Source organism: Dendrobium catenatum, unplaced genomic scaffold (assembly GCF_001605985.2).
Source record: "Dendrobium catenatum unplaced genomic scaffold, ASM160598v2 fragScaff_scaffold_853, whole genome shotgun sequence".
Taxonomy (NCBI): domain Eukaryota; kingdom Viridiplantae; phylum Streptophyta; class Magnoliopsida; order Asparagales; family Orchidaceae; genus Dendrobium; species Dendrobium catenatum.
In genome coordinates this window covers 9456846-9483180 of record NW_021319315.1, presented here as the reverse complement: position 1 = coordinate 9483180, position 26335 = coordinate 9456846, and positions in this window count along the sequence as shown.

Sequence of the window (26335 nt, the reverse complement as noted above, 5' to 3'; positions counted from 1 at the left end):
TCCTACCAATCTATTATAATAAGTTTTAATAACCAACCAATCGGGTAAAACATGATGAGGGCATTTCCTAAGTATTTCCTTAAATTTCTCTCAACTTTCATAAATTGACTGTTCTTTGATAAATTATACGATATCATTCCTAAGCTTAATAATTTTGAAGGTGGGAAATACTTAACTAGGAATTTGTATACCAACTCATTCCAAGTGGTTATAGAGACTAGGGGAAAAAATGCAACCATATATTAGTTTTAGTGAAAATGATAGCAATCTAAGTCTAATAGTATCATCACTGACACTATTATACTTAAATGTTATATAGATTCCTAAGAAGCTATTTAAGTGTAGGTGGGGATTCTCAATAGGAGTTCCCCCAAACTAGAAATTTTGAATTATCTGAATTATGGATGATTTTAGCACAAATTTTCTAGACTGGATAGTGGGCCTATTGATACTCTAATAGATTCCTTCTAATACAAGGTTATTATACTCTTTAAGAGGTCTAAGATTGTCATGATCTTGTACTGATTCAAATGTTTATAAAATCTTTTTACTTTTTCAAATTTGGTAAGGGTCTTTTCTATCTCAAAATTAAATAATAAAGCTCCTTACTAGTTCTACTATGTTCTACTAAGCATGCAACAATAATGCAATGAAGAAATAATAATAAAGCAAAATAGTTAATATTTTTTTCTTTTTTCAAAAGTTTAAACAAGAACTACAAAATAAAGATACATGATAAAAGTAAGTATAAATATGTAACTAGTTCAATAATATATGTTAAAATTATAAAACACACATTACTTACTCAACAATGGTGCCAAAAAACTCGTTGGATGTGTGCTTACTTAGGCTAACTATGATTAGTTATTCATAAAGCTAGCATGCAATATGAATATGCTTAGATTTTATTTGATATAAAATTAATAAAAGTTCACTAGATACATAAGTATACATGCCAATAATATTAAATAATAATAGACATGAGTGTCAATCCCATGAAAAAGTGTTATACTTAATTGTAATTAAACCACTACTATATGATATAGATTGACAAGGTATCCTACTAAATAAAAATGATTATTTTTTAGTTTTTGTCGCTTAATAAAAACTTGTAAGATAAAAATATAGCAATATAAATAAAGTATTTTGGAGTAATAAATGCCAAAAAAATAGTTTTCTTAATGAGACTCTTAATTTTTAGATGTGGGTTAGAGCATATGCATACCTAGATTTTTATCGAGCTTGTATGGGTGAAAAGGGAGGTTTATAACCTTCCTAAAATTAAAACTTCTCCATAGAACCTAAAAGATTTAATATCCTATATCTAAGTATGCTAATGTTCCATATGAGTAATCCTATTTAATCAAATATTCCTTTGTCAAGGAATATATCACAATATATATTAACTACTTACATGATCATTATATGCATTAAATTAAGAATGAGTGTTATTGAAAACATCTATAAACTATTTGAGGGCACAAGAGTCTACATTAGTACTTATTATACATGTACATCATCAACCCAAACTTATAAGATTTAGTTTGCACTGGTAACACAACAAGCAAACTCATGTTCATTTCATTTATATATAAAATAGATACATAATAAATATCACCAAGAAGGATTAATTGATATTTTCCACACTAGCTCGTTCTTCCTCCAATAATAAAATTTCTAACACAATACAGGTTATGATCTCCAAATATAAATATTTATCCCTTCCCTAACCTCCATTAGACTTTACTCTAAGGTAGAAATAAAGAAAGACACTCAAAAGTATAAGACTCCACTAATGATGATAGAACTCTACAACAAAAGAACTAAAATATTTTTATAATAAGTTCAAAAATGGGCATAGACATCACGACGCTCATGGTGTTGGTGTTGTGGCGTTATAAAATGAACTATCACATTGTTATTGTCAGGCTTCACAGCGATATTGTGTTGACCTAGCATGGTTAATGGTTGAATCGATGCATCTTTGGCTGAGTCAGTGCGGCTTCTCATATTTATAACTGCTATGTATGATGCTAAAAAAGTTGAGCAATATGGTGCTTGAAAGTGTAATATAACACTGTGGCATTGTGATGATCGATGCTCTAGCATTGAAATTCCTCATACTCAAGTTCTACACCAGTTGCAGTCCATGACCCCTAGCCTGAGATTTTGATGATAACAAATAATGTCGATTTGAATTATCTCATTATTTATTAAATATTTTAAATTTTGCTCTTATTTATGAGCACTAACATTTCAGGGAGATCGCATATTATTCAAGACAACAAGAAGACTCAAGACTGGATAAAGTAGGTTGTGTTGTGAAGTTTGTAATGATGTAATTTTTATTTATTTCTTTTTTTATTCTTTTCTTGAGTTTGGCCACAAAGTGTATGCACACTGAGCAACCATGCACACACACAGGGGGAGAGTTTTCTTTCAAAGGAAAATTTTTTATTCTCTGTAGATTATACTGGACAAATTTTGGATCATAATGTATGACCTGCTATGGATCAATGGTTATCTATAAACTTATCAAAATGTACAATCATTATCATACTGTACGATGTGTTTTTAATTCAAAAACTGCTAGATTAGTTTAAGTAAGTTCTTAAATCATAAATTTTGAACTGATCGTATTATACGATCAAATCGTACAGTATGAATATTTGAATACTTACTTAAATTAACCCCCATGATTAGTCAATTAAATCAAGGATTAATTACTGATTGGTGATTGTATTGTATGACCCGATTCATATGGTATGATTAACTGAGGCTATTTTTGATTGTCCAGAATATCGTACCAAATGATCCCTTGATTTTTGAACTAATTGTTTGGTATGATATAATTGCTCTTCGTATAATACGATATCCCTTCTTCGTAAACAACATTTGTTAGAGCCACTTTGACCTCCAATTGACCAGGGGTCAAAATGAACTGGGGGTCGAAGTGACCAAAATGCTCTAAGGGCTTGAATAGTCATTTACACCCAAATGGCTTTCTCAACACCTGAAATTAGTCCCATCCAGCCTCAAACTTGAAACCAAACTGTTGCATCCAAACCCAGACCCTGGGTCAACCAGGTTGACAAAGCCAACCCAAGTTGACCAAACATGCCCTTAAGGGTCCAGAAGATCATTTTGACCAATTTGAACTATCTAGAACTTGGGACCACTCCCAATAGACCTCAAATATCATTTCAAACTTATTGAGCCTAGACCTAGATCCTGAGATAACTTTCTTGACCAAGTTAACCTAGGTTGACCAAATCAACCCTTAATATTTTCACTTTGAATCAAGCCTCAAATTCATTCAAAACTCCTTCCAACTTCTCTGATCAATTCCCCTTATAATTTAGATTTGATTGGACTCATTAACCCAGACAACAGTTGACCAAGTCAACTAAATCTAAGTTTGGTCAAGCTTGACCCATTTGGGTTAAATAATTTAAGATGTCTAATCTAAACCTTCCTAGCCTTCAAAACCTTTCAAATACATGACCTTAACTTCTTCTAAACCTTCTTAAGCCAAATCATGTGAGTTTTACTTAGTCAAAACTCAATCATGATTAAACACTTAACCATAATCAAGCTACAATAAATTAAACCATTTTTCCTTTATTAAGCTTCAAATCAATTCTTAACAAGAGCCTAGGGATGCCTTATCAATGAGCTAATCAAATCTAAGCAAGGTTGATCAAAGTCAACCTAATACTTATGGTCAAAACCTCACTTTTGTGCTCTTTTTTTAACCCATAAGCATCAAACCTTCTCCAACACATGACACTCAATTTATAGCAGCTTTTGAGGCCACTTGGCTGCCACCTCAACACCCATGGACCCATTGGCTGGTCAAACAATCAATGGGTGGTAAAAAAATCCTCTAAATTGGCCAAATCACTCCCTAAAGCTAATCCACTCTAATTAAAATCATTCCAGTAGCCTTAGGGATTCTCTAGGATGCTCTTAAGCTAGGATTAACTTATGGATTAGGTCTAGGAAAGGCCTAATGATTCCCCATGTGCTCCAAAGGATAAGTCAACTTTCCATATCATGTCCTTTAGTCCTTTTGATTCCTATGCCTCCCACATACCCTGGGATAAATGGCAAGCATCAAGGGAGTCTTTAAATAGATCAGGGCTATCCATAATGGCCTGAAGCTTTTGAATAGGGAAAAAGGTGGAAACCAAGCCTCATTTTATTCTTTCCATTTTCTCACCATTCAAGCCCTCCCAATGCTCTTACTCAATTCATTTGAGCACTCCAGATCTCTATATGCCTTTCTACAGTAGAAATCCACCTCTCAAACCCCATCGATGGCGAGATTTTTGATGAGCTAAGGCTAAAATCCATCCAACTCAGCTTCCCTTAGATCCAAATTTTTCGGACGATGCTTTCCTCTACAAAATAGAGCGTGGATAGTCTACAAATGCAATAAGCCATTAAATAGGTCAAACCATCCATTAACTTGGGTAAAATCTTAAACCCTAGCTTAGGACACTTGTGTTTAAATAGCTTTTCAAAATGCACATTTTAAGCTTTTAAATTGATCCCCCATAAATGCCTTAACTAGTTTAATCTCTGTTTAAAATTTTATTAAATTTCATTGAGTAGATCTTAAGAATGAGCCATTTTACTTAATTAGGGTTCGATTTACGTAACACTTATGTTACGTAGAAACCGAACCATTAATCTTATGATCAATAGTTTAGATTCGACTAATTCGCGGTTCTATATAAACGCTGGACGACTGATCTCACAATTCTACATGCAGTCGGGCTTGATCTGAGCTCTTAATCTTGATTGCACAAAATAAAAGGACAAATCCATAAATGTTTGGATTAGTACACCGCGTAACGCGGTCTACGATTGAAGCGTGTCTATTTAACTAACTATTTTAATTTTTTTTAATTTTTATTTGAAATTAAATTAATTTAAAATATACTTTATATTTATATTATCTTTAATTAATTAAATATTTAATTATAATTAATATTTAATTGAAATTAAAATCAAATAATTTTGAAAATTCAAATAAAATTATTTTAAATAATATTAAATTTCAAATACTTTTAAGAACCAGTTTAATTTAATTTGAGAATCATTTTAAATATTAATTTAATTTAAATACTCTAATTAATTAAAAACTTTAAAATTCCTAGAGTAGTGTTTAATCAATGGATAATTATTTTGTTAATTATTCATTGATTAATCTTTCAATTAATTAAGTATTATTTTGATTTGCTTGTGTAGGATGCACACATCACTTAGCTTAGGCTCTCCTAGATCTAAGAATTGATTGATGTGATTGTATCTCTTTCATGTATGTCAAGGGTTATTTTGATTTGCTTGTGTAGGTACGTCTATGCAACTACAAGCAAATGCATATATATATATATATATAAAGAAATGTTTGGCATATTTCTCTCAACCTGATACTTTATGCTTTTTCAATTTCTATTTTAAACCTTTAACATATGGAACATATATAATTATGGATATTGATTTCTGTAATAGAAGTTATATATGCCTATTGAGTTAAATACTCACTGTGTTGATGCTTCATGTCTCAAGGAAAGAGAAGGGCCCAATTAAATAGAGTTGATAAAGATAAGTTTGCTAGGATAACAAATTTTAATTTGAGATGTTTTATAATCCAATTGTTTATTTTTATATATAGTTTTCATGCTAATTGAATTATTGTATATGCATTTTGGGATATGAAATAAATAATAAGGATTTATGCCATAAATGCATATCCATATCCGCTGAGTTAGTGATGGAATTAAATTATTCTGCTCAGACGTCTTTTTTTATTAATTAATTAGTAAATTATTCTGCTGAGACATAACATTCAGCTCCAACTGTGCAAAGAATGGAACTGTGGAACCGCCTTCCATAAGCCTTCCATAAGGTTGCCTTCTCTTCCCATTCCAAATCAATAATGCCGTTCATATTCAAATTAGATCAAATAAAAACAACATTCAAAAGCTATGTCTGAGCAGATTAATAAATAACAGTTGGAGTTGGATGTTATGTCTCAGCAGAATAATTTAATTATTAAAAAAATATGTCTTAGCATATCCATATCATCTGTGTTAGTGACAGAATTAAATTTTTAAATGAGTAAATTTACATTAACTTTCAGAATTTCATTTAAAAAAAAAAAAAAACATTCCCAACCTAAGAGGCTAAAAAGGATCAATAACTCACTAAGGCTCGATGACCTACAAGCAAAATAAAAGAAAACTTAAAGAGCCAAAGATCCTAACCTAGATATATAAGAAAAGCAAAAGTGGCCGGCTAGAAGCCAAGACCTAAAAATCCAGAAGCCCATAGCTCAAATAAATATATTTGGATTCGAATATGATCTTGCTTGATTGTATACAAGCTCAACCAAATTCTAATTAATTCGAATTAAGCTTGATGTGTTAGCTCAATTGGGTTCGTAAATAGACTATGTTCTTACTCTTGTCAGGTGAGCATGAAGGCACAAACGAGTTGATCTTATTTATAGGATATCATAGTATAGTGCCAAGGTGCTTGACTTATAGTTCTACAACTATCAATCCTCATGGTCTAATTTGAAAGAATTTACTATTTTAGAATTTTCTAATTACATTCGAGAGCTAGGTTGGTTCTAGTGACCTATTAAGCTTTTGCTCATTATGTGGTTTATATGATTTCAATTAACTTTTTCATTAAATTTTCTTTCCCTTTCTTCCCTTTCTTCCCTTCCTTGAAATCATATAAACCACATAATGAGCAAAAGCTTAATAGGTCACTAGAACCAACCACTAAACCTAATGCACGAAAGGTAGATGTACTAGTGGCCATTTTAAAGGCCACTAATATCAATGGTTTAATTTGGTGCTAAAAACAACAGTTTAATCTACAACCTAAATGGATTATAGTAGTTATTTTTACACTGCGAACACAAAATACTATGAATTTCTAATGCTTTTAGTAGTGTCAATATTATACATATATGCCAAATCTAAAGGGACAAGACCTGCTCGTAAGCCCTAACATCTTCTTAGTTCCATCGTTATTTTGATTTACCATCATTGAAAATTTTTGCAAAAACTTCCATTGGCAAGTATCATACCCAATGAAATTTCCAGTGGATTTTTGGCGATAAATTTCTTAATATCCAATGAAAAAAATCTGTCAAAAATTTCGTCTAAAAGGGCACTTTTTCCAAACCAGTTCCTCTCTCACGTTTCACTATTTTTCTCCTCCAACATGGGGAAGATGGAGAGAACAGGAAGGCATGCAAATCATCTAGGCTGAGCACGCCATGCCACGCCACAAATCCCTTGCTCGAGAACCCCCATAACTTCTTCTGCCGTCAAGTTCAAACAAAATATTTTTGCAAGAAACTATTTTTTGACGCGCATTTCACTTGCAAAAAAAAATTATCGAAAATCCATCAAAAAGGTTAATCTCCAACAAAAAAAGGTCGATTTTCTATGGAGAAGTTTGACAAAGATTGGTAGTTTTCTTGTAGTGAAAGGGCGCCATCACAATATGATAGAGTTCTCTCTCTACAATATTAACAACTTTTTAGAGATAATGACAATCAGGGGAACACCTTTCCCATAAGCTTATCAAGTTCTCTGCCACACAACTAATTTAACACATCCTCCCCATATTATTCAACCAACCAATAACCCTCCACTAGTTGTGGACTTAAATCAACATCAATTTATTGATGTTTCTCAGGATGATAATAGATATATACTACGATGTCTTATTTAGTAAAAATTTCCTTCAAGAAAATGGAATCAATTTACTCATTCACATAGCTTCCAAGAGCTATCACCCTTAACAAATGAAATTCTCTAACATACTATTCCAGTCATATTAAAAGTACCTATTATTGATACATATGTTGGATCCTCTGATCCTTATGAACATATTGATCATATAGGACCATCATACATATCTAATAAGATTCTGATGCACTTCTTCGTTTGTTCTTTTCTGCTACACTTAAAGCTCAAGCACTCACTTGATTTAACTCACCCTCCCTCTCTAATATATTATCTACAACTTCACCCACCATGCCAGAATTAACAATACATTGCCAATTGAATAATTGTGAAGGACTCCACTCGTCTTTCTAGGATTCATTAAAATGATGGAAAAATACTAAAGAGTGATTTATTATATTTCTTATGATGCACATCAACTTCCAAGAGTAGAACAAGAATTATAAAGATGGTTTTATTTTGGATATCTCCACCCTGGACAATTCTACTCCTCATTGATGTGAGAGATAGTTTTCTCATATGCTAATCTAATTCTTCTAGTCAAATCTCAAATAATTGTTAATGCACGTATCAATTCTCATTGAAAGTTGTCTGTGCATTCCTCCACCAAACGTAAGAACTCACAAGAATTTGATCAACATATGCAAAGAAGAAAACATGATAAGTTAAAAGACCAACCTCATAAAATTCATTTAGGGTCACTTAACTACACCCCTTTAAATATATCAAGGAATAATATTTTGTTGGAGATTCAAAAGTTTGAACATCTTAAGTGGTCAAAGTCCCTAAGAAATCCAAATAGCAGAGAGCAGTCTCAATATTATAACTTCCACCATTTAAAAGGACATTGAAAAGAGAAATACTTTCAATTGAAGGATAAGTTCGAATGTATGATACAGTAAGGACATTTAAGTCATTATTTGTAAGAGCAACTTGCAGATTATTAGCCTTTGAATAAAGAAGCTAGAACTGTTGTGCCAAAGAAATTGTTGGCATTACTGACTAGAAATGCCAACATATTAAAATTACTCAAAGAATTTAAGGTCTTCAAAATTTTCAACATATGTATCTTTCAAGTAAGTTTTTATTTGAATTATTAATGAAATTTTATATAAATAATATTCCATATAATAAAAACTCAAAAAGGCGGGCCCATGAGATAGCCTTGTTTAGAAGATAGTAGTTGACATGATCCTCACTTGAAAGACCTCGTGAGGGTAAGAGGAAGATAGAGTCTGCGCTCATAACCCTCAGAAAGCATGCCTATAAGGTAGCCTCAAAGGAAAGCTAGTAGTGGATAAGATCGTCATTAGAAAGACTTTATTAAGGAAAGTGTTTGACATGGTCTCCACTCATTCAAAAATCTCAGAAGGTAAATGCCTCAAAAATTTCAGGATTATTTTAAAACCTTTAAAGGTAAAAGCCTCGAAAGAAATATGTATATGTAAAATATTGCAAGGAAAAAGATTCAAAAGGTATATATACACTTAAAGTCTTAGAAGGCACAAGTCTCATAAGGTCTAGGATTATTCAAAAACTAGAGAAGGCTTAAATCTTATAAGGTATAAGTAAATCAAAAAGGCTAAAAGTATTAAAAGGTATAGGTACATAAAAGTCTTAGAATGTTAAAAGACTTAGAAGAAATATATATTTTTGGTTCATCAAAATCTTAGAAAGCTAAAAGCTTAGAAGAAATAAATTTACATAATCTAATTATTCTAATTGGGGGATAATATCTTAAAGAATATCTCAAAGATGCATAAAGAATTTAGTTTCTTCTATGGAAAAGTTCACAAATCAAAGTTATTCATATATAAAAATGAATCATTCATTACTTCCAATATATTGAAAGCAAACATCAATCAAGTTCAAACAAGTATCTTAAAGTTATATACAAGGTTACGAGATTTACATAATATAAGCGTAATGAATTTCAAAATTCTATATTAGATATTCCAACTTATGGTCTTTTTCATTCAAAAAGGTGATGCAAAGAGCTAAAGATAAAACTTTATGAATTGAATTACTTTCAGCAATATCATTTCAACATCCAACACTACTATATATAATTTTTTATAATGATTACCTCCATATTGAGAAAAATTTTGGAACTTCAAAATATGATGAAAATTTTCTTAAAATGAAGTTAATTAAATTTCTTCAAGATAAAGATTAATGAATTGCCAGTAATTGTAGACATCATGTCGCTAACCCTTATTATCTTATAAGGTCTCCTTGGATCGTTATTTTATATATGAGGCAGTCAATCTTCTTTTCTTATATGTATTTTGAGAGGAGAATGAGCACTCATCCAGGTTATCAAATTAGTCATTATAACTTGTTCTCTACAAAGAGGGGTACTAGAGCTTGAAAAGGGCTACTGCTATTCAAGGAAGTGAAATACATCTTGTGTGAGAAGAATGGAGAAAAAATAGGGGTAAGAGTAACTTATTATCTATATATAGAGAGGGGCACTAAAGCTTGAATTGGGATACCACATATTCAATAAAATAGAATGCCTCTCATATGAGAATAAATAAAGAAAGAGGGGGGACATGAACAACTTATTCTCTCAGAGAAGGGCAAAGGAGCATGAAAGGAGATACTGTCTATTTTGATAGTGGAATGTCCCTCTTGTGAGAAAAAATTGAGAAGAAAGCGGGGGGGGGGGGTAGGAGCAACTTATTCTCTATATATAGGGGCCCTAGAGCTTGAAAGGAGATACCACATATTCAAAATAGTGGAATACCTCTCATGTGAGAAAAACTGACTTTCAAAAGAAAAACCTTTTAAAAGAAGTCTTTCTAAAAAAAAAACTTGCCTTTCAAAAATAAAAAAAAAACCTTTTAAAAAAAATCACTCTTTTAAAAAACTAAAAAATAGAGGGGTGTCATCAAAATGCACCTTTCGCTAGCGTTACCCTTGTAGAAACACGTGGGTAGGCTACAAGAACTATTGGCAATAGCATGTGGCTAACTAGCTGGCCGACCAAACAAGTTTGGTCTAGTTCGGGGTCCCATTTCAGGCCAAAACTAGCATATTCTAACATATTTTGGGCCCCCCAAGATAATATTTTGATAATTTAAACTCAATTTTGACACTTCTCAAAGTTCAATAGAGCCTTTATAAAATTTTAGAGAAAATTGTACTATAATGTTTGCTCCAATCAGCTCGCACTGACTTTATGCTAGATTGTTATAACTAAAATTTTATTGGTTTCATTTGGTTTGTGGTCCCAAGAAGAGGTCCATTCTAATGTCCAAGGAGTAATTGATTCTCATAATATTTATGAAATTATAATTTTATCTCATAATTTTTTTTGGAGAATCGAAAAAAATTTTTGGATTCAATAAGGTTTACATTAAAAAATAAGGGGCAAATGATATATCTACAAATTCACCTGATTTTGCACAAATCTCAAGGAAAAAAAAATTGATTTGGCATGAATCTCAAGGCAAAATGGGAATTAGAAACTTTTAGAATTAAATTCAAAAACATATAATTTCTAATTTCAGCAAATTCTTAGTCAAACTGAATGTCTCAAAGAGGCAAACCCAACAGTATCAAAGGTTATCCAATATGAGCCCAAATAAAACACTTGAATTATGATTAAAAACTTAAAATATTAATTTGATGATCAAATGAACTCCAAATTTGACATGCTTAAAATTAATCAAATGGCTCGATTAGAAGAAACCAATGAGCCCAAGATCATCCAGTTCTAATATCAATAAGGCACTTAAATGCTGAAATAATACTTTTTTATCAAGAAAATTAATATGGATTGTATGAAGGAGTGTTTTGGATTATGATTCAAAATATCAAAATGCTTATCCAAAGAGCCCATAAATAGAGCCCATTCTTGACATCAGAGGGGAGGAAGAAAAAAGAGAACTAGAAATCGCTTTTGCATTTTCTAGCTATCGCCACTGATGACCGCCAATAACCACCATCAATGCCAAAAATTATTGTTAGTAATTGTCCCCATCTTTAGAGTCTTAACAACATATAATCCTGCTATTGGTTATAATTGTCTACATGTAGACACTTACTTTCTATAATCCCTATTGGAAAAATTCAGCCTTGTTGTTTATTTCAAGGAATTGTAAGGGAGGAATTGAAAAGGAATTTTCTAACACATCAAAATATATATACATTTTACAAATCTTTTCATCTGTTTTGGATTTCAACCTAAAATAATGACTATTGTATAAGCGATCAATATTGCACAAATTACACATCCAATAACTAATGAATATTATAACAATGCTTTATTTCAAGGAATTGTAAGGGAGGAATTGAAAAGGAATTATATAGCAAAATTACCATTTATTTCTCTTTGATATCAACTCCTTCGCCTTTTTTTATATTGAAACATTTTTTGTAATTGACGCCATGCACACTCAAAATAAATTGGTCATCAACCATTCGTTCTTCACATTCAATTTCTCCTTTGAAACCCTACATCTAAGTCCAATAATGATAATATAACTAGAATTGTAATAAACTATATTGAATTGAATGATAAGTTGATACAATGGTTATTTTTATAGACAATAGAAGAGCATAATAAAAGGAAATTGCAATAAATGAAAATATATACAATATTCACCATATATTATTACTATAAACTCCTACAATAAATATTAAACACATGCAATATTATATTATTATTTATATCACAATAAATAATTTTAATACCTTTACATTTATATTAATCATCCAATTTAGTAAGATGCTCACGCCTAAGGCTTCATTTGGGACGGTTTTCTTATTGCTTTTAAAGAAGCTTTTTAGTACAAAATATTTAATTTTTATATTAAAAAGCTATTTTAAGAAGCATTAAGAAAGCCGCCCCAAACAAAGTCTAAATTTACACTATTTCGTGTACATTTTTTGAATTGGTTATATACTATAAACAATAAGTTATATCATAATAGTTGACCAATTATCCTATAATCATAATTCAGATATTATTGTGCTCTAATATATAAAAAAATTAATCTAAATAATAAAATATGAGAAAAAAGAAGAACGACAAAGCCATTTCTGTGAGAATTATCCATACTTGTTATTAAATTGTTAGTTCAAAGCTTAGGCGGCTTTGAGACCTATAGCTGTAAAAGCTTAGGAAATTAGTTAATAATTATTTCATTCGAACGATCTGCAATGCCATTGTATTAAAGCCATTTCACTGTCCAATTATGCAATCTTACCATTGCATTGTAGTTGTTAAAACTTTTAATATTGTAATTTAAACAATGATAGAAAAACATGTAAGATTTGAGTATATTTAGGACTAATTCGCATTTAGAGGGTGGTGTGAAGCACGTGAAATTATTCTTTGCAGCATTGGACACCATCTGGAGACGAATCAACACGTGCCACGTCACTTTTTAGCTTTATATCAGTGTTGTGAACTGATGTGTACATGATGATGTGGTATATTCTGATTCGTCTACTAACCGTCAGGTGATCGCATAGAATAATCTCTCGTGAAGCACATCATAAAACATGAGAGTGAGATAGGGAATGAAGAAAGATTCAAAAATTAAGCCACAAAAAGATAGAATCATCAATTTATAGTGTCTCAACATGGCATCATGCACTTCCCAAATTCCAATTATTACGAATTCCCTTAACAACTCAACAATTTCAATTATGATGATGTGGTGTAGTCCTTGTGCGTATTAGTAGGTAGATTCTACTTGTTTTATACGAACATCATCCTTTATAGTAGAGAGAACGCTTGTATGTCAAATATCATTACAGAGGTAAACTTTCTATAAAATTCATATTGGCTTAGTATTTTTAACAAGTAAAAAACTCGAAATTAAATATTGGGTTTTTATTTTGTTAAAAATTAATGTCTAGAATGTTATTTCTTTTGGGAGGAAATTGAGGCTATTTCCAAATTTGACATAAAATGAGTCCTCGAAATGTATTTAATTAATCCAAAAGTGATAGGTATCATATATATAAAAGGCTTTTATGCTCTTATTTTATTGCTAGAAGCTAAAAATAAGCAATTAAATATATCATATTCATTAACTAAATATATATCATTACAAATATAAATTAAATTCAAGCTATATAATAATTTTAAAGATTTTCTTAAGTATAATTATTTCAATTTCATATGTAAAAGGAATGAAAGTAAAAGCTTGATTTTTTTAAAATCATATTTTCTATCAACATGCAATCAAATGAGCCCTAAAATGCAAAAACAATGTCCATGTTTTGCATATAAAGGTGCCACTCATAAATTTTTTCATTTGATGATGAATCATAGAAGATTTTTGATGCATTCAAGTTGATAACAAAATGTAATGAATTCCTCAATTGTTTGGTTCAAATGTTACTCCATTGAACTGCCTGTAATTTTCTAGAATCTCATTTCTATGTTATATAAACCAATTAACTTATGAGTTATTTGAATAAATCATTACTCTTACTAGTGATTTGAAAGTTCACTTTTCACTTAAAGATGGACAAGAGTTGAATCAAAAAGTTGTAATGGAGTTGTGATTATGTAAATGGTTTTGATATGTTTTTATAACTTGATAGTCGAAGCAAGAATTCATCAAAAAAATCATACAAATCTTGTATTAATAGATACTTTTATTCTATGAAAGATACCGATGATCACTTAATCTCAAAAGGATTTTTTGTTGGTTATATTTTATAGAATTTACATGGGGAAAAACATTGTATAATAGGTAAAGGTGCGATGAATGAAATATTTATTGCCAAATCAAATTTATAGATGAAGCAATAGTTCATACTGAGAATGCAAGATGAATGATATAAAAGGATTATTAAGGGAAATAGTCTGTCAAAATAATTCACCAATAAGTTTAATGGATGAATGAAATGAGTTCAATACAAATCAACCAAATAATGATGGTGAGAAATTTATAAATTTAATGTAGGATGTAGGAGCACAGTTATACCCTTGTTGTAAGACATTCTTGAAGCTATCTTTCATATTACATTTATTTCTTTTGAAGTGTCTACACTTTTGGACTGCCAGTTTTTTTTTATATATTATTCGAGTTATTAATCAATATATTTCCCAAAGGGGTGTTATTTCTTAAGAATAAATACGAAGTGAAAAAGATAATGAAAATATTTGATCTTGGATCAACAAAGATAGATAGATTTCCTAATGATTGTATGTTATTTTAAAAAGATAAACCTTATCAATTAGAGGTATATCATGTAGATAAATTTATGGAGTACAAAGTAGTCAAGTATTATGAGGAAAATTATTAAAGGAATGAAAAGCCAAACAAAGTCAGCTAGTGATGCTTAAATCCATTTAGGATTATAGGTAGCATGTATAGCATTTGGCCTATACATTTAGTTCCATATAACATTTTTCCTTGGGATGGAACGAAACAAAATTATTTAATTCTATCTACTATTATACTAGGAGAAAAAAGACCCAAAAATGCTATTTATATTTATCTTCTACCACTGATTCATGACTTGTGCAAATTATGGTATGAACTTCTGTGACACCTCCAGATTCATAATTTAGTTTAACCTATTCTGACCTAATTTAAAAGAGGTAAATACTTGAAAATTTTTATTTTAAACTCTTTTGCATGTGTTTGGTATGTGTTTTCTGCGTATAAAAAAGGTATGCATGTGTTCCGAAGTGAGTTCTAGGGGTCTAAATGTATATTGGTGAAATATCAAAATGGTTCCCCTAGAGCACCTAGGTGTTGGGTGTTATGGCCCCTTGGCACTATTCTATCTGATTTTTTAAATTTGAACTAGCGCCATAGTGTCCAAATAGTGGTACATAGGTGTTGGGGCATTTTTTTCATTTATTAATTAAAATCCACATTTTCATTCATTTAATGTTTGACAACCAAGTGAGAGAGAAAATGGAAGAATCTGGAGAGGGATGAAAGGGATTTTAGCTTCTTTGAGAAATATTTAGCAGTTAAACTAGTTATAAAAATTGTTTGAATTGAGGTAGGTCACGTTATGCCTATACCAGTTTTCATAAATATGTATATATATATATATATATATATATATATATATACTTAATTTTCTAATAAAATTTATATTTTTGTTACTAAAAAATGATGTAACTTTGTACTGATAAAATTTTTAATGTATAACATTTCATATGTTATAGAGATTAAAATTATAAATATTTTGAATATATTTATTAATTGTATACTATGTATTTTGAAATTTGTGCCTTTTTAATTGAATAGAAAATAATTCTAAATCTAAAAAATTGTCTTGTAGTTTAACAACCTAAAAATGTGAAAAGTATTTTAAAATAAAAATCTAATATTTTTGTATGAACAAGAGACTTAAATGTCATATAAGCTGCCTAGGTTTTAGAGCATAGCAACACCAAAAACTACCATTACGACCTTTAAGTCTCTATTTCTATAGTAGTTTTAAATTTTATATGCAGCACTACGACATTGGGTCAATGTGCCGCAACACTAGACCACTAATAGTATGTTTATATATTTTTTTATTCTAAATATTCCTACCATTCCCTCTCGCTCATCCTAATTTTGTGGGGCTTAGCTGGAAAGGAAAGAGCATATAGGAAGCAAAGGGGGTAGGAAGAGGAGAGAGAGAAGAAAAGAGAGGAAGCTCTTTAGGTCTTTTTGTCCATCACTTTTATTATGAAAAGTGTTTTGATCATTGTAAGCAATTATCCTCTTACTTTTATTTTTGATCATTATGATTTTGACAAATTTTATCTCTCATAGATTTGTCAAAAATACATTATCTCCAAATTTTATAAACTTTCACCTTGTAACTTTTAATATATTATATATTTGATAACTCTAAATGATATAATATAATTCTATTATTTTTTCACTAGTAAGAAATGTGTTAAAGGTGATTTACTATGATTTGATATGAAAATATTTCTATCAAATGGTAGGGAAAAGGTAAACTGAAAATAAGTTAAAGGTGATTTACTATGATTTGATATGAAAATACTAAAATTTGATATGAATTAAAAGATTAATGTGAATGAATATCAGTATGTGATTGGAAGACTTGTATCAGATATATATATATATATATATATAATAGATAGAAGATGAGAACTAAGTGTCATACAAGATAAAGTGTTATGCCATTGGAGTTACCTCTTGAACTCTATAGGGGAAAAAGTTCTACATGGCGGTAGACATCACTGAACTTGTAGGGGTCGCCTCTATAATATTATATATCTTATGGATGATTCTGATACTGTTATTAATTAATAATTAGGAGTCATAAGGCCTGGAACAAGATATAATATACCCACATATAAATATTTGATAGAATATTAATTATTGAAACTAATTACTTATTATAAATATTAATTATTAATATTAATTTCTAATATTGATTATTAATACTGATAATGTCTATAGTTACTAATGTTGTATGGACATTGATTTCTGTTACTTATGACTATTATTATATAGTGTAAACTGTAAAACTTATAGACTGATGAGAATGATTGAGTGATATAATTGAATGAAAAAAATAGAATTATTGATTGATTGATACAAGTGATCGATATAAAATCATATATTAATTAGTATGTTTTATTACATGATTTGCAGCATATTAATTCTCTTTTTATTGTATAGATTTTAGTGATAAGATTTTAGTTATTGGCTGGGGTTTAATACTCATTACGTAACTTTACATAACTTGTAAAGGTAAGGAGCCTTCAGCTTGAGACTACATAGTGATATTAGTATAGTTTTCTTCTAGTTCCTTTGGTTTATATATATCCTTTTGTAGCCAGTGTGACTATTATACTTATAGTTTTAGGACTATGATATTGTATAAATATTGATTATAGTAATGAGAATTATATTTTTTCTACTATTTATATTTCCTTAATGCAATTAATTCAATCTACTTATTAAATTAATCAGGTTATAAATGAATGAGTTAAAAAGATAATAAACAAAGAAAAGAAATTTTTTCACTTCAGATCCCAAGGTGTGACATCAGAGTAGTAACTTTAAACAATTGATCATAAAATGGAATTATAAGAATTGATCTATATGTCAAGTGGGATAGTATTGAGTTTATTTAGGCATTCATTTTATTTATTTTCATGTCCATATATGTTCAGTAAAATATTCTATATACTTATTTTTTTAGCGCTACTGCATTGTATGTATATCCCAAAATTAATATAGAATAGACCCTTCTATTGCAGCGATGGAGGTTCCTAACATCACAATGCTAGCCAACAAAAAACTACAATATTGTGGCATTACTTAACCTTATATAACTTGACTAAATCACATGTCATATCATGCATGATTATGGTAAGAAATAAAGACAGACCCTAAGATTCAGTTGGAGAAATACTGAGGAACTAAAACATCAAAATGTTATACGAAATAGAGCCACTACTGAATATAAATATAAATAAAAAGACTACTAAATATCATTAAAAATTTCTTTATATGTCATTAAAGGTCTATCTATAATAGCACTTGGCTACAAAAAGTATAATAAAAATAAATGCCAATATTACAAAATGGAGGCTAACCAAATGTATACAAATTATATAAATTAGAGCATGATATCAAAACTACTCAATTCACTCCTTACCCTTTACCTGATCTAAAAAATGAAGCAAAAAGTAGGAATGGGATAAAATGGCTTAATAGGCTATGATGTCCTAAAATTATATTCAACAACTCAAACCTAATGAGCTAAAAAAAGCTAAAATAATAAACTAAAGTACTATACGAAGAGATGAAACTAAATGAGACATTGATACTAAATTGAAATAATTAATTAAATAACTATTAAAAACTATTTTGAAACTAATTAAAAATAAACAAATACTTTTTAGTAAATATAAGAATGGCCCTTATGTCCCAACTTTCAATATATACTATATAACATAATCCCCTTCTAGCTGCCAATAAAATCCCTTCTCATCACCAAAAGAATGCCTTCTAAGTACCCCCTACAATATCATCACCGCAATAGAGTTTAACCACCAAGTTCGGGATGGATTTGTGTGGTTCCTCTACGCATAGGACACCAGAATATCGAACCATGAACGAAGAAAGGCATGAAAGAAATATTGTCTAGTGATTGTTAGGCCCCAATTCTTGATTGGAAGGGACGCCAAAGGTCTCTGCCCTCCCTCTCTATTAGATGGAAGGGCAGAGCTCTTGGGTTTTTTATGTTGTCAAACATATGAACATCAGAATAACCCTCAAACTTCAAAGCATCCAACATATATAACAGATAACAGAATCCCTTATTTTTGCCATTAGAATATTTTCTTGTCGCCAACAAAATCTCTTCTCACCACCAACAAAATTTATTTTCACATAATTTAGATATGTCAAACATATGTACTAAAAAAATATGGTGCATTTTACACTACTGAAGAGATTACAATGTTATTATATAATTCTACAAAAAGATTGATGGATATCAGAATAATTTCTCACCCGGTGTTTTACTATTCACCAAAATTATAGTTGTTAAAACTCTATCATATTTCTAGAGATTGTATAGAATAGCATTCTGAAGCTTTAACTAATCTAAAGCACTATTTTTAAGTGCAAAATGAATTTTGAATTAATAAAAATTACTAATTTTAAAATCTCAAAGTGGAAAATGTTGAATAAATACTCAAAATAATCAGAATAATCATATTGATAACATATCAAAAGTTCCATGGATGAAATTTACTAGAATATAAGAATGTCACTATTTTGTATTACTAAATTAGAAGTATGAACACAAATATCTCAAAACTATAAATTATTGAAAATTGGGAAAGACAATATGTTAGCTACCACGAATTGACAAACTTTTTAAATTGGGCCATAAGCTCAAAATGACTCAAAGCCACCTAAAATAGACTTTCTCTCTAAAAACCTTCTCTCTCCTCTAACTTGTAACTTGAATGAAATGAAATGAAAATGAATAATGGGTTGAAATTTTATTATTAGAATTTGAACTAGTGTTATGATGCCCTGCAGCACCTTCCACTGTGTTCCCTTAGAAAGCCACAACATTGTAGCATAACCCATGCATTGCTGCATTAAATTAATTTCTAAATTTTTTAGTGCAAATGCACTGAAGCGCCACCAACACCAATGTCAGGGAACTTAAAAGGAGAAATTTAAACTTTCTCAAAAATGAAAACAAAGTCCTCGGGACCCATTTTAAAACACATGCAAACTCACATACACACAGAATACTTCCAAACATATGGAAACGAGGTTCAAAAGAAAAAACATTTATTGTGTTACCTCAACTCAGGTCGGATCTTAACATGTAAAATGATATATCAATTCTGGAGGTGCCACACATTGCATGATAGATCCATATGTTTATATTTTCATTAAAAGTCATTTTAATAATTTTGGCTCATTATAGGCGGAGTGGAGAAACAGAGAGATAAAGAAGTGATAGGAGTTTGGAGGCTAAAGAATGAAGGTCGTCCATTGAGCTAATTTAGAAAATTATATTGCTTGAGCTAGGCTCATAATATCTTATTTCTAATTTCAATTGCAGTTTTTTTGTAAAAGAATAAAGAGGAAAAATACATTTTAATATGTATAACTAATATTTTACCACTTAAATTTTAGTATGTCAAAGAATATATTGTCTATAAGAAATAAGTTTTCACCATTTGTTTTATTTATGCTAATTGCTAGTTATTCCTCTATTAAAAATTGGCATAATCCTCTCTTATAAACTAGTAACCTTAAGATTGATTATAATCCTTGAAAAGTTTGAAAATGATATTTTGAAGCATAATTATGAGTGTTATGTTAAATGGTGAAAGTTGTAAATTTTGAATGACACGTGTATCATTCTTCATATGGTAGTGCACATACATTAAGGAGTATATATGTACCTTGAGCATATGATTAACTTGTAAAGCATTGCATATGTATTTATAATCATATGGCATATATTTTATTATGGGTGACTGATAAAGTACACTATAAACTATGTTATGTGGGCTTAATATTATATTTTATTCTACTATATTCTATAATGTTTGTCTTCATTCTTGCCCCATACACTACAGGAAAACAGCTCATTTCCGACAGAATTTCCGGCGGAAAAAAATTCGTCCCAATTTCCGGCGGATTTTCCGGCGGATTTCCGACGAATTTTTTCCAACAAATTACCGACAAAATTTTCGACTGGTTTTCCGACGTATTTTTCCCGAATACATTTCCGACGGATTTTCCGGCGGATTTCCGACGGAAATTAAAAATTGAATATTTTTTATCTTAAAATATAACTTAAATTATTTAATTTAATAACTTAAATTATAATAAAATAAATTATAATATAATTATTTAAAAAAAAGATTTAAATTTAAAATTAAATTATAATAAAAATTTAAAATTAAAAAAATATTTTTTTGTTAAATTAAATTAATTGATTTAATAATTAATCTGTAATAGTTTAAATAAAAAAAACATAACACGTTAAACAGTTTTTGTTAAATGACAAGTTGGCAAATGTTTTACGCCGGAAGTCATTTAACGACGCACGTGAAACCGGCGGAAATATTTCCGCCGGTAATCCGCCGGAAATGTAATTTTCTGACGGATTTTGGCCATTTTCCGGCAAAAATGGCCGCCGGAAAATGACGTTTTTCCTGTAGTGATATGCTTCATGCAGATCTGGGAGGTCTAAGGGAGACATAAGTGAAAGTGGAAATATGAGGGGATTAGGAGGTTCTACTTCATCTAGTGGACGTAAACTATGGAAGAACTAATTAAAAGTGGAGTCATAAATAGGCATCGATGCATGCATATGATTTCATATTTTGATGTTAAATAAATACTCTTAAAAAAGTTAAAATAAAAGGAGACTCTAAAAGTAAGTACATTTTGTTAACTCCGTATAAGAGATAACTTGGAACATTTACGAAAGGATATGAATGAAAGTACAACTTTGTTCTACTCTAGACATTAATGTACTCTGATAGGTCTATGAAACTACACGTAAATGCATATATATGAAAAGAAATTTTTAGTGTATTTCTATGAACCTGACACTTACTTCCTGCTTTTGCAATTACTAATTTAAACCTTTAACTTATGAAACATAATTATGGATATTGATTTTTGTAATAGAAATTATGTATGCCTACTGAGTTAAAATATTACTATTTCGGGGAAAGGGAAGGGCCCAATTAAGTATAGTAGATAAAGATAAGTTTGCTAGGATCAAAATTTTTGAGGTATTTTATATCAGTTGTTTAATTTGATATAGAGATTTCATGTTAATTGGATTAATGTATATACATTTTGGTACATGAAATAAAATTATGGTTAGAATTAATGCTATTTATTTTGAATGCCATAGTTAGCCCTAGTGTTTTCATATATTTATTTTGATTTGGCATGTATATTTATGCATATTCAACAGAGTTTTTATAATTTTTATATCAAAGAAAACTTAAATATTATTTAGGGATTGATAGAGCCCTAAATTATTTTCATAATTATTTAGATTACTCCACTGTCCCCATCAAGTTTTTGGTGCCATGGCCAGGAAGAATTTATTTTGTTTGTAATTTTACTATATTTTTGAATTAATTACAGAATTAGACATACTCATACTTTATTAATAATATTATTTTTGCATATTTATTTTATATTTGGGGTAGATATTGTTTATATTACATTGTATTTTGCATTAATAGTCAAGTCATTAGTCATTATATTATTTCATTTTAGCATGATTCCATAAATTAAAATTTAAATTACTCTAAAAATTATATAAGCTAAAACCATAGCATTTATTTTTTGAAGCACCATGGATCCAGTAAAACTCAATAAGTAAACACTGTTAAATCATTAATTAATCGAATCATATGGATTGAAAGTTATATTATTAATTTTTTGTAAGTGATGAAGCGTTGGAACTAAAACCGTGATGCCACATCATATTCATCATTGTAGCATTGATAGCACCGCAGGGGTCACCTGACACGACTACTACTGCACTGACATGTGGCAGCATCGTAGTGGTGGCCCAATTTAAAAAAAAAATCATTTTGATTTCCCAGAACTAGCATAGCTGCACCACGTGGCCTAAACCCTTATAACATTTGAATCTGATTATTTCTTTATTTAGTTCATGCTTTAAGAGCCGTGGTGCCATACCTTGTAGTGTCGCTGTGCTTAAATGTTTATAAATGAATATCAATTTTCATCTCAGTTCACCTTGTATTCCATCCATTTCTCCTTCTCTACTCTTAAGCTTCTCTCTATAGCAAGGGCCCCCAAAACCTCTGGATCAGGAAAGATGAGAGCTATAACCTATGACAAATTCAAATTGGTTTCTAAGGTAGCTAAGTCAAGGTTTGCAAAATGGGTAGTCTCTAGACCTCTTATCCCTGTGCATGAATTTCTTGTCTCAACCCTACCAATCTAGCAAAAAATTTTAGATAAAGGTTGGGCCCATGTGTATGAAGAACCTTATACTGTTGTGGTGAATATATTTAGAGAATTTTATGTAAATAGGTAGAAGTCTTCAAATTAAAGGTGCTTTGTAACATGAAAATGGGCTCCTTCTTATGTTTTAACCATTAATAGAATCCTTAAGTTACAAGAAATAGAATTTGTTAAACATTTTGCTTTTATTCATACCCCTTTTGATTCCCAAGAAATTTTGGTGTTACTTTGTGGACCAAATAATAGAGTTAGGTGGAAGACTTGAGAACATAAACTCATTAATTTCCATATATCCCATATGAAAATTAAGGATAGGGCCCTCCTAAATTTTGTTATTTAGAAGGGCTACACTATTAATATTGGAAAGTTGGTCCTGTCTCCCCTTAAATACATTATGAGGAGATCTACTTCAGTGGGTTTATGCCACCATTCTTTATTATATGCTATTCTATGTAGTTGAAGGAGTGAGTGGTGATCAAAATGAAGAACAGTTATTCCCTATAACTACTCTCACCAGGGTAAATACTGAATTTTATGCAATTAGATAAAGAAGAGGAGGATCCTAATGAGCCCAGGTTTTCTAGAAGGCAGGGAGCAATAGCAGCAGGAAGAGTGTAGGGACTCCTAAATCTGTAAGTGATCAGGTTGTAGGCTTGAGTGGGAAAATGGAGAAGGTTATTATGGTAAGTCATGAGACTGGTAATTTTAAGTAAAAATACAGATGGCTCATATGATGGATAAACAAGAAAAATGATACTAGTATAATTCAGATTTTAATGAGGCACTTATTGGAATGTTCATAAATAGTTTATTTTTTGAAAGGCTAGAGCAATATGAGTTTCCTTCTACACCTGAGTATTGATCTTTTATTTGGCAGTCTGGATAAAGAGATGAAGAGGAGGAAGAAGATGAGGAAGACCTTGATTTTGATGGGTAGGCTTGAGAGAGTGTGTGTGTGTGAGAGAGATTATTGCTTTTAATTTATAGCGTTACATTTTCATTTTATTTCATTTTGAATTTTCATTATAGTTTGTCTGAAGACTTAAAACTTAATACTTCTGGGAGACAACTCATCTATGTGTGATGTTAGTATCAGTGATGTTAATGTAATAATATATTACGTTTCATTTTCAACACATATTTATGTACTTCTTACTACTCATAAGAAAACATGTGTCTTTAGTGTTCGTTTATATGTTTATTTATAAATTAGCAAACTCCTTTAATGCCTAAATTATTATTGTCCTCTAATTACTTTTAGATTCTAATTATTTAATTAACCATTATTAAAATGATAATTAAAAATTATGAAAAATTAGCATAATAATAAAACCCTAGATCCTAGTTTGAATGAACTCTATTTATACTTCAATGGTTAGAAAAACAAATACTTAACTCATTCAACCATTTGAGTTATTGTCCTAATTAAATTTATAAGCTATTCCTTTATGAATTTAATTTCTATTATTATAAGATGAATAATTAGTATTAAAAATTAGATATGAGTAGATTAAAAATTTGAAATCATGGCTAACTAAAAGATAGAATTAGTAATCTCATCAAGTCTATACATTAAAATTATTAAGATTGTATGAGAATCCTAAAGCAGAAGCTGATATTCAAAATCATTAATTTAATACTCCACAAAAGAAAAAGAAAAAGAACTACAAATAGTTTTTAACAAGAAAAAGATATCAAAAAAAAAAAAAAAAAAAAAAAAAAAAAGATGAGTATATTCAAAATTTGGAATCAGTGAAAGTTTAAGATTTGAAATTTAATCTTATATAAAAAATATAAAGGATAAGATGAGAAAGCTAATACAAGGGATGACGAACTAAAGAAAGTATAATTTTAACTACAATCATATCTAATTATTAATACTATATTATTCACTTCAACATTCAAAAGTTAATTATTAAATATATAACATATAATTTTAAATTAGGTAAAAATAAGAATGATTTATTAAGTTTAACTATAAATATTTTTCCAAACCAGAAGTATAGCTTTGATTTTTTTACTAATTCTATATAGTGATGCAGTATCCTATATTTAGTAATTTAGATTGTCACTTTTTTTTTTGTTTATCACCTAATCAGAATTACAAATTTTTATTTAATTGAGGTCAAACAACAATTTAGGTTGGGTAGGATTTAATAAGTGTGAATAACGTTATATTTTATGTCTTAATTTATTAGTAAAAAAATGTTATTTTAGTTATGATTATGCAAGAAAATATAAAAATGGGCAAAATTTTCAAGTATGTACAGCACCGCAGCATCGAACATAATATCACTACAGTGCCATCATTAACACTGCCTGAGTGCCCAAATATGAACATGGTAGTGCCAAGTCTCTATTTGACAGTGCCACAACATCATAGAAGTCAATGAAATAAAGCCTAGACTCTATCTGTATAGTGCCACGAAGGTAAATTCTAGCACCTAGGTCTTCATAGCCTAGAATAAACGTCACCCGTAGGATTTCCCTTAGGTGGATACCTATTGACGTAGCATCGACTCGAACCTATCACTCAACACAAATCAGGCTCGATTTTTTATTCGTAGATGTCGATCGACTCAATCGAATTTATTTTCGATCAAATTGATACATTATTGGGCTCAAATCAATTCACCAATCGAATCAAAATCAAATCAAATTAACTCAAATTGAATTCGATTTCAATGGCTCCGATTAACCCGTTTTGACTCGTCACAAGTATATATATAATAATAATTGATACGTCATAAAAAATTATCTTAATCGGGCATGAATCTTGATGCAAAATCAAGTTTAGAAACTTCAAAAATTAATTCGGAGACCATCCAAACTCCGATTTCAGCAAACATATAGTCGAACTGAGCGTCTCAGGAATACAAACTCAACGACACCAAGATCAACCCAATCCGAGCCCAAATGAATCCGAATCAAGGGCTCAAAGCGCTGTTGGAATGTTCAAACCGCAATTTGAGTTACCAAACATTCTCCGATTTTGACGAGCTTATACTCGAATCAAACGGCTCGACGAGACGAATCCAATGAGCTCAAGATCACTGAATTCCGAAATCATTAAAGCCTTCAAATGTCCAA